The 10,769-nt window shown below is 43.4% G+C and overlaps 1 protein-coding gene across 2 annotated transcripts in view; it reads right to left on the bottom strand.

Annotated features, from left to right (window-relative positions):
• The window catches only part of ENOX1 (ecto-NOX disulfide-thiol exchanger 1), a 443,224-nt gene that overhangs the window by 328,907 nt on the left and 103,548 nt on the right, over positions 1-10,769 (bottom strand). For both annotated transcript variants that reach the window (XM_070942714.1, XM_070942715.1), the window contains exon 2: positions 1,310-1,400. The gene's annotated coding sequence lies outside the window, so the exon portion shown is untranslated. The remainder of the gene's footprint in view (positions 1-1,309; positions 1,401-10,769) is intronic.

Below are 10,769 nucleotides of genomic sequence, written 5' to 3'. Positions count from 1 at the left end.
CGCAGGTGAGTTGAGTACCTGTGCAAGCAGCAGGTGGAAGCAGAGGTGGGGGGGAGGCAGGCGTGTCTGGACTTGCTGCGTGGGCCATGGGAAAGCTGAGCATCGGTGGGTCGGAGTAGAAGGCGGCCGCAGGAGGCTCGTCTTCATGCGGCAACACCGGCAGCAGACAGAAGCAGAGGTGGGAAGGGAGGCAATCTGGACGTGACACGCAGGCTGCGGGAAAGCCAAGTGGTGGTGGGACAGAGAGGCAGCTGGCCATGGGAGCCTCATCTTCATGTCTGTCATCTTGCCTGCAGCCCACGTGGCACATCTGGACCCCCTACCTTCCGCTCCATGCAGTTCCACTCTGCACAGCCCAGAGTACACCGACCAAGAGACTGGCTGGCCGCAGCTGTTCCCAGATACCATCAGTCCCACGCACTTGCTGGCTCTAGTGGGTATACCAGGGGGTGGGGTCCCGGCTGGGCTAATCACCCTGAAATTGTGTGTGTGTGTGTGTGTGTGTGTGTGTGTGTGTGTGTGTGTGTGTGTGTGTGTTTTAATTTGATTTATATGCTGCCCTTCTCCGGAGACTCAGGGCAGCTTACAATGTGCTAAGCAATAGCCTTCATCCTTTTGTATATTTATACAAAGTCAGCTTATTGCCCCCACAAACTGGCTCCTCAATTTACCTACCTTAGAAAGGATGGAAGGCTGAGTCAACCTTGAGCCTGGCGAGATTCAAACTTACTTTAATTGCAGACAGCTGGTGTTAAATTACAGTGCTTTAGTCTGCAGAGCTATCCAGGCTCTTGTTTCCCTGAACATAAGCCCTAGTGCTTATTTTGGGGCCCAAAAGAAAATAAGACCGGGTCTTATTTTTGGGGAAACTTGGGTAGATAGGAAATTACGAGATTTGCTAACGACAAGCAGCAGAAACCGCAAGTAGGGACGAAGGACACGTAAAGCTTACGCAAGGTATAATTCAGACGGTCATTAAATAAATAGTTGTAATTGTAGACTACCTGTATGTGCCTAACTTAAAAGCTAGGATAACTTCTTAGAAACTCCCAACAACTTCTTTTTTACAAATCCCTTGGAGTCCTACGCATTTCCAGATGCCATCTGCTGAGCAATAAAAACGAAGAAGTAAATACACACATACACACACACACACACGGCTCACTGCAAATTCAGACGACTGCGCTTCCGAACGTCTGTTCATTTATGCTGGCAGCCATTATTTTGATCCCCATAAATTATTTGTTTAAACACATCACCGTTCTATACATTTCCCAGAGAGAGAGAGAGAAAATAATTGCTAACTTACTTTTCAAGGACATTCCTCAGGTGAATATTTCTTTCAGCGAGTTTCAGCAAATCGAGGTTTGGGATTCAACCAAAGCATCCATCCAAGATTTCTGAAATAAAAATAATGCAATTTTTTTTAAAGAAAAAAGAAAGAAAAGGCAGTTACAACTATCCAGTGATAGATAACTACATCCCCCATTTATACAAGTATCTTTGGCGTGAGTTTCTCAATAATGAGCCTTGGTGGCGCAGCAGACTAAAACACTATTAAGTAACACCAGCTGCCTGCAATTACTGCAGGTTCGAATCTCGCCAGGCTCAAGGTTGACTCAGCCTTCCATCCTTTCTAAGGTAGGTGAAATGAGGACCCAGTTTGTGGGGGCAATAAGCTGACTTTGTATAAATATATACAAAAGAATGAAGGCTATTGCTTAACGCACTGTAAGCCGCCCTGAGTCTCCGGAGAAGGGCGGCATATAAATCAAATAAATAAATAAATAAATAAATAAATAAATAAATACCTGATGCATTTATAAGAATGAAAAATATAAATACATTTCTTTGAAATACAGGTGATACGTGTTCATTTAGTGACCATTCAAAGTTTACGATGGCACTGAAAAAAGTGACTTATGACCATTTTTCACAATTATGACTGCTGCACCATCCCCGTGGTCACGTGATCAAAATTCAGAAACTTGGCAACTGGCATGTACTTATGACGGTTGCAAAAGTCTCAGGGGTCACATGATCCCTTTTTGTGACCTTCTGACAAACAATGCCATTGGGGAAGCCAGATTCACTTAGCAACCTTGTGTTACTAATTTAACTGCAACCTTTAACAAGTGTGGCATCATAAAACAAAGCAAAACTCACTTAAGAAATACTGTATTTCCCTTAGCAACAGAAATTTCAGGCATTACACAAAAACTAACGAATGCGGCAGAGATGAGTTTCAGCAGGTTCTGACCAGTTCTGGAGAACCGGTAGCGGAAATTTTGAGTAGTTCGGAGAACCGGTAGTAAAAATTCTGACTGGCCCCGCCCCCATCTATCCTCTGCCTCCCAATCCCAGCTGATCGGGAGGAAATGGGGATTTTGCAATATCCTTCCCCCAGGAGTGGGGAAGGAATGGAGATTTTACAGTATCCTTCCCCTGCCATGCCCACCAGGCCACGCCCACCAAGTCATGCTACAGCCAACAAGCCACACCCACAGAACCGGTGGTAAAAAAAATTTGAAACCCACCACTGGAATGCAGTCATAAGGCCGTATTTTAAAAAAAAGAATTTTTAAAAACCCTTGCTTATTTTTTGTGATTTTTATAAAGTGGGTCTCGGGAGGGTTTTTTTTTTTTGTGGCTACTTTCTCTAATATGAATAAATGCCCCTTTGAGAACATAAAATGCAAGGATTTTATGTTAAAATGCCTTTGCTAAGGTGTCCATTTTAAGCAGAATGGAGAGTGACCGAGCATAACGGAAACCTGGATTAATTTCAAACTCATCACGTAATTGTGTGTTATTTCCCACGAGGTTCCCAAAACAGGCTGCAGGCACGATGAGACATGAATTCCATATTTATTGGTAGGGGGTGGAGGAAAAAACCCACCAGAGTCAAAGCAAACACACAACTCCCTTTCAGCATTCTCACAACGGGAATAAAATTAACTTCCCAGTTCTCTGGTTTTAATTTTTTCCCCACTTCTCTTTGTTTCCCCAAACTGAGTAATTGCATTTTCTGCACGGTGACAATTCCACATTAAACCCTACAGCCATAAATAGATTTTGGGGGGCGGGGGAATCACCTCTGATCTACCATGATTCAAAGTCGGGGAAATCGAGATGCAAATTACATAAGGACTTTTTTTTTTTTTTTGATAAACAAATTAGGCGATTGCTGGATCACCTTTCAAGTATCGTGACAATGTTTGCCAGCAGAGAAGAGAATATAATTAAACTCCAGGGTGGGATGGCGGAAGGCAATATTACATGCTAATGCCCCAGGCTTTTCTTCACTTTTCTTACACTAATCTTGGCAATCATTCATTTATAATAAATTCCTTAAACTCCAACGGGTTTCATATACCAAAACGGGCCTTTCCGTTGAAAAAAATTCCGCTGAAATGTATTTATAGATGACCAAGGTTTATTACTGGGGGAAACAGGTTTAATTGATTAAATTCCATGGGTGAAATGCTCCCGGTTCCGACCGGATTGCCCGATCCGGTAGCGATGGAGGCGGGTGGTTGGGAGAACCGGTAGCAAAAATCCCTGCCCTCCCCCAATGCCCAGCTGAGCCACACAATCATCAGAGGCTTTTCTTTTACTTTTAAAAGCATTTTTTCTACAACCTCTTCAGCCGAAAAAAAAAAAGCCTCTGATGATCGCGCAGCTCAGCTGGGATCGTCAAAGGCTTTTAAAAGAAAAAAAGCCTCTGCCGATCAGGCAACTCAGCTGGGATCGTCAGAGCCTTTTGAAAGCATTTTTTTACAACCTCTTCACCAAAGAGGTTGTAAAAAAGGTTGTAGAAAAAATGGTTTTAAAAGTTAAAAAAAAATGGCCACGCCCACCCAGTCACGTTAGCCCCCCCACCAAGCCAAGCCCACAAAATAAGCCACACCCACAGAACCAGTAGTAAAAAAATTTAGAACCCACCCCTGAGCAAAATATATCAGTGACTACATGCGGATTAGACAGAAAAGATGTTAGGGAACAACCAGATTTTAATACAGTTTACGACCAACAACTGAGGACCAGAATTTCTGTTGCTAAGCAAGGCAACCCTTAAGTGAGTTACTTCCGATTGTATGACAACGTTTTGCTACAACTGTTAAACAAATCACTGCAGGTGTGGAATGAATAATACGGTCTGACTTCCCCCATTGATTTGGCTTGATGGAAGCAAGCTGGGAAGGTTTCAAATGAAGATCACATGATCCCAGGATGCTACAATGGCATCCTAAATGCATGCCGGTTCCCAAGAGGCCCGAATTTTGATCATGTGACCATGGGCACTCTGCAACGGTCAACGGTTGTCAAATAACTCAACGCAGTGAACATATTTCATACTCCTTCCTCCTTCTGTTTTCCCCAGAACAACAATCCTGTGAGGTTAGTTGACCAAAGAGGGAGTGATTGGTCCAAAGACACCCAACTGGCTTGCATGCCTAAGGTGGGACTAGAACTCCCAGTCTCCTGGTGATTGGCCCAAACTCATCCAACTGGCTTCCATGCCTAAGGTGGGACTAAAACTCCCAGTCTCCTGGTGTCTGGCCTAAAGTCACCCAACTGGCTTTCATGCCTAAAGTGGGACTAGAATTCCCAGTCTCCTGGTGATTGGCCCAAAGTCACCTAGGCAACTACCATGTCTAAGAGGGGACTAGAATTCACTGTCTCCTAGCCTAAAGACCCCCAGCAGGCTTTCATGCCCTAAATCGGGACTAGAACTCACAATCCCCTGGCTTGTAGCCTTAACCATTAAACCAAACTGATCCTAGGACTCTACAACCATGCTAAACAAATACCAGGCGCCCAGCGCCTGAATTGTGATCACATGACAGCATGGGAAGGCTGCAACAGTTGTAAATGTGGTGTTCTGCTCCAGCTACGGACCCCAAAAAACGCAGCACACACAAAGTCTGTACAAACCTTAGTTTATTAAATTAAATCAGTCTTTTCCAAACAAAGGCTGTTAATTAACTTTCTTAACAGCGTACAAGAATCCAAAGAATAAATAATCGTAATATTACTACAGTTGGCAGAAAGCCCAGAAGCAATTTGCAGAGATCTAAGATCAAGACGCGAAGGAGAGTGAACTAAAGTTGTTCCCTGCAAATTGCCTCAGTCGTCATCCTTCCTTAAATAGGCTAGGGGAGTGGCCAATTAGCCCCAAGCCTTACTCTCTAGGAGACCTCCTTCTGAGGAGCCACTCCTGCCTTTTGGCAGCTCTGCGTGCCCAAGCATTGAGAAGAGGCTCCTCCTCTTCGTCCTCTTCACTTAAGGGAGCTTCTGGAGGTTCTGAAGGCCCTGGTTGAATCCCCGCCTCTGGCACCACATCTTCTCCAGACTCCTCACTGTCCGACTCGAGTGCCAGCTGCACAGGCTGCTGGCGCAGCACCACACCAGCCTCCTCGCTGTCAGAATCAGCTACAATCCGCACAGGCCGCGTACGGACCACAACATGTGGGGACCAACTGTAAGTCACTTGTTTCATTGCCGTTGTAACTTTCGGACAGTCACTAAACAAACGGTTGCAAGTCGAGAACCAAACCATTTGTTTAGTGACCTTTCCGAAATGTTCGCTGACCGAAAAAAACAAGAACGTAAAAGCATTTGCTTTAGGTTGCGTAAGTCAAAGGACAAAGAGTTGGCGATAATTAACAGCGGTGCTAATTTTACGATCTGTACACAGCTCGTGTGTGGCCCAACATACATTATTGTAGCCTTCCTTGTCCTCCAGATCCATTCAGCGGTTAATCAGTAACTTCTCCTATTTCTCTTAGGAATAAAATTCCAGGAAAGAGGCTAGGGAATTAAGGCAGTGGCTCTTTTATTGCCATACTAATTAAATGTAATTAAATTAATGGCAGGCTGGAATGGAAAGTATTTTAAGGAAATCAAAAAGTATTTGCTTTACATTCACCCAGAACACAGCAACTACATCCACGCAGAATTTAGTATAAATAGTCGCTGGCTGAATTTGTGACAGGTGCCCAATTAAGTTTGTCAGGTTTTATTAGCAGGTATATGACTAATGAACAATTGGGTTAATTTAAACTGCCAATATTCAGAAAAGAAAAGGGAACTTTAAAAAAAGAAAAAGAAAAAACGTTCCTTTCGCTACTCTGGGCTAACATGTATAAACTTTACTTAAAAACAGCGCTGTTCATTGGAAGCCTTTAAATGTTTAGAAATCTGTTAGAGGTATACTGTTGAACACCGGAGAAATAGATTGCCTTCCTGATCCCTGAATGTGTATTGATCCCTTTTTCCGATGCTCTAAAGGGATTTGGGGGGTTTTATGAGCTTGTGGACATCACTTTGACAAATGTCTTTGAGAACCAGCAAGCTACTTCCAAAATCTTGCCAAGAAAAATAGAAAGACTATTCCTGGCAATCCCCAGGAGTTAACATTGATTGAGAATACAGAATAACAGAGATGGAAGGGACCTCGGAGGTCTTTTGGTCCAAAAGACAGGAACCAGTGGTGGGATTCAGATTTTTTTTACTACTGATTCTGTGGGCGTGGCTTGGTGGGTGTGGCTTGGTGGGCATGGCAGGGGAAGGATACCGTAAAACCTCCACTCCCATCCCACTCCAGGGAAAGGCTACTGCAAAATCCCCATTTCCTCCCGATCAGCTGGGATTTGGGAGGTGGAGAATAGATGGGGGCGGGGCCAGTCAGAATTTTTATTACCAGTTCTCCGAACTACTCAAAATTTCCGCTACTGGTTCTCCAGAACTAGTCAGACCTGCTGAAACCCACCTCTGCCCCGCGCCCCATTTTGGATCTAGTAGGCCTCCCTGCACTTACCTGGGAGCCAAAATGGGGTGCATGGGGACTCATGGAAGGGGTGGGGCGGGGCGGGGCCAGCCAGCAATTTAACTACCGGTTCTCCGAACTACTCAAAATTTCCGCTACCAGTTTTCCAGAACTGGTCAGAACCTGCTGAATGCCACCTCTCCAGGAGACCTTATACCATTTCAGACAAATGGATGTCCAACCTCTTCTTAAAAGCCTCCAGTGATGAAGCACCCACAACTTCTGGTGGGAAAATGTTCCACTGGTTAATTGTTCTCACTGTCAGGAAATTTCTCCTTAGGTTGGATCTCTCTTTAATGAACTTCCACCTCTCACTTCTTGTCCTGCCTTCTGGTGCTTTGGAGAGTAGGTCAACTCCTTTTCTCCATGATAGCCCTCAAGCAACAGAATGACAGACTTGGAAGGTGTTAGGAAATGAGTATTATCTATCTTGTTGGGTTGGCAATATATAAACCATCAATATAGCTTTAAGACTGCTGTATTGCATCATACTGTGTCCTGATTGGTTAGCTCTGTAGCCAATCACCTTAAGAGGGAGCTTGAAACATGGTTTGTTTCTCTTTGCTGTTCTGGCTCTCTGATATCTCTGTATGCAAATCCAGAAGAACTGTTTATTGTGAATGACTACGACGACTGGTAAGAAGACTTTGTTATTGGATTATCCCTGGACTGTCGTTTTGCTATCTCCTGCTTTATATGTGTATGACCTAGACTGTTTATTGGACTGTGCCTTACTATTTCCTGAAAGTAAACACAACTCAGTGTATCTGTGTGTTGACTGTGATTATTCGTACCTACTCTCAATTGCTTTCATGTGTACACCCTTGCTATTCAAGGGTTACTCTGTGAATTCCTTAACAGAAGGGACCTTAGAGGTCTTCTAATCTAACTCCCTGCTTGAGCAAGAAACCTTATACCATTTCAGACAAATGGTTGTCCAATCTATTTTTGAAACCCTCCAGTGATTGAACACTTACAATTTCTGGAGGCAAACCATTCCACTAGCTAATTTTTCTCACTGTCAGGAAATTTGTCCGAGTATGAATATTCATAGATTGGAATAGATCAGCCAATGGGCTCTGTATTAAGCTCTGAAGCTGGACTCTGCTTGTGTTTTGCTTGTAACTGCCACGTTGGAAGAAATCTATTGGTATTGTAAATATACTTCATGTATTATTATGTATATAAAGAAGTTAATGAATCCTGCTACCTCAGTCTGCCTGTGTGTGCTTTCTGGATTTGATTTTTGCAAGAAACTCTGACAAAATTTCTCCTTAGTTCTAGGCCTGCTCTCTCTTTAATGATGTAAAGAGCAGGTGCTAGGGAATAATGTTCTCAAAATAAACAGCAAGTTTTCCAAAGTATGTCAAATGTGTGGAGTCAGGATCTCCACCAGCTTCATGCTGTAAGCTCTACCAGTCACCAGAATAGAATTTGCTTCCTATTCAAGCAACATCATACCATTTTTTTGATCTTTCTAACCATTTGTTAGGTGAAGGAGAACATGAATACAATGTAGTTCATGAGTAAGTACATGAACTTACTTGCCCTTGATCTGCAACTGCAGTTGAGCCCAAAACTTCTGCTAAGCGAGACAGCCGTTATGTGAATTTTGTCCCATTTTGCCACCTTTCTTGCCACGGTTGTTAAGTGAATCTGACTTTGCCTGTTAAAAGGTTCCAAAAGGGATCATGTGACCCAGGGACGCTACAACAGACATAAATACAAGTCAGTTGCCAAGCGACTGAATTTTGATCTTGTGATTTTGGGATGCTGGAACGAAAAAATGTCACATTTTTCAGTGCTGTTGTAACTTTGAACGGTCACTAAATCATCATCATCTTTTAGCAACCCCATAATCCCTTGCAGGGTGGAGTCTGGGCAACTAAATGGAGCTGAGTGTTTACTGGCCAGATGCCCTTCTTGTCACCAATGCGGAGTTTTGTTCAGCAGATAGATTCTCATTGTGCCCAGAGAGAGAAATATCTGCCTCTACTAGAATCGAACTCACAGCCTCCTGATTGTGAGGCGAGAGCTCCACCTCTAGGCCACTGCCCCACTCCTTTTGAATGGACACTAAATGAACTGTAGTAAATCAAGGATTAATTCTACTACATTCTCTCCCACTATTCTTTCATTTAAGGTGTCCTGTTTGGTAGGTGAGATTAGAACTGGTCTCTCTCTTCTTCTAGCCCAACATTTAAATCCCTGCACCACACTGCTTAAGTCTTCAATTTTTTTTTAAGAAAAGCCAGATAACATGAGTAGAAGCACAGATTAAGCCAGGTAATAGCAATTCTAATCCACGCTATTGACGCCTTCTCAAAGAACACGAATTATATCAAGGTATTCCCCAACCTCCGAAAATAGCGACTATAATTAGTCAGGGATTAGAGTCAGAAACTCAAAATTGCTCGCAATAAATAAAATCAGATGGAAGACGGGCAAAAGCAGAGCTGAGTAATCAGACCCAACCTGCAACCTAGAAAAAAAAGGGGAAATGCAGAATTTATTATCTGAAGCAATAATTCATACGCCCCAAGTAGAGAGGAACAGATACCGCAAGCGCAAATTGCTGAATGACATTTAATGCAAGTATAACATGGAGATATTCGGTGTCTCTCTGCTATACGTCTTCTAGAATAGCTGCCTCTCCGCAATTTATGTTACTGTAAAATGGGCTCTGTAGCCCATCTTCCTATCCTACGAAATAATAACAGTTTTCGGTGCCAATATTATTAAGAAGCAGGAGATTAATAATAACACAATTAAATGCTGCCACGTGTTTTAAGGCAACCCACTGGAGACGGATTACGGAAAAGAGCCGAGAAGACGACTAGGAATGTAAACTAAGAGTACAATTTAAGGTGAACGCAAGCAATGATACTCAGTCTGGAAACTGCCTTTTAGAGCAGGGGTCTCCAACCTTGGCAACTCTAAGACTTGTGGACTTCAACTCCCAGAGTTCCTCAGCCAGAACTCTGGGAGTTGAAATCCACAAGTCTTAGAGTTGCCAAGGTTGGAGACCCCTGTTTTAGAGACAGCTGTCTCCCAGGAAAACGGTATTGTCGAGAGCAGAAATTGCACAAAACCCGCCCATCTTATAGAGATGGCAGCAGTGGTGAGTTGCCCCCGGTTCGATCCAGTTCTTGCGAACCGGTAGTAAAACCAGCGGGAGGCTCCGCCCACCCGCTCGGACGTCATTATAGACAATCTGCGCATGCACAGAAGCGTGTGCATGCTCCCGTAGGTGAACTGGTAGTAAACATAAGTAGAACCCACCCCTGGATGGCGGGTTATGTAAGCACGTTCACACTTTCATCCCAGCCTCCTCTGTTTCTCTCCATTAGCGTCATCATCAGCCCACTGTCTCGGTTACAATATACGGTTCTTCATTATTTCCCTACCTACTTTTGAATATTTGATAAGCTTTCCCCCCCCCCCAAGGCAGAACATTTCCATTCTGTGAATTTTTAAAAACTTGCTCCAGAAATCTCTTTCCTACAATCATACAGATGGTAGAACATTATTATCTCATGCGGCTAATGGGCGCCTGAAGCCAAGCTAAAGCTATTCTGCCTATGAATAGAATATCCAACATGTCCAAGACGAAGAGATTGGACAACCGTTTGTCTGAAGTGGTTGTAGGGTTTCCTGCCTGAGCAGGAGGTTGGACTAGAAGACCTCCAAGGTCCCTTCCAACTCTGTTATTCTATTCTATTCTATTCTATTCTATTCTATTCTATTCTATTCTATTCTATTCTATTCTATTCTACTCTACTCTACTCTACTCTACTCTACTCTACTCTACTCTACTCTACTCTATTCTATTCTTTATAGGACTTATTCAAAAGATATTCAAGTGATTCACAGTCTGGTCCATTTTGAACCATTTGTCAACCTCACATTGACCGAAAAATATAAACTTACTGGCAAA

This window comes from Pituophis catenifer, unplaced genomic scaffold (assembly GCF_029215685.1).
Source record: "Pituophis catenifer annectens isolate HBS135680 unplaced genomic scaffold, rPitCat1.0.hap2 SCAF_4, whole genome shotgun sequence".
Taxonomy (NCBI): Eukaryota; Metazoa; Chordata; class Lepidosauria; order Squamata; family Colubridae; genus Pituophis; species Pituophis catenifer.
The sequence above is the reverse complement of the archived record's forward strand: the minus strand, read 5'-3'. Positions and strand labels throughout refer to the sequence as shown.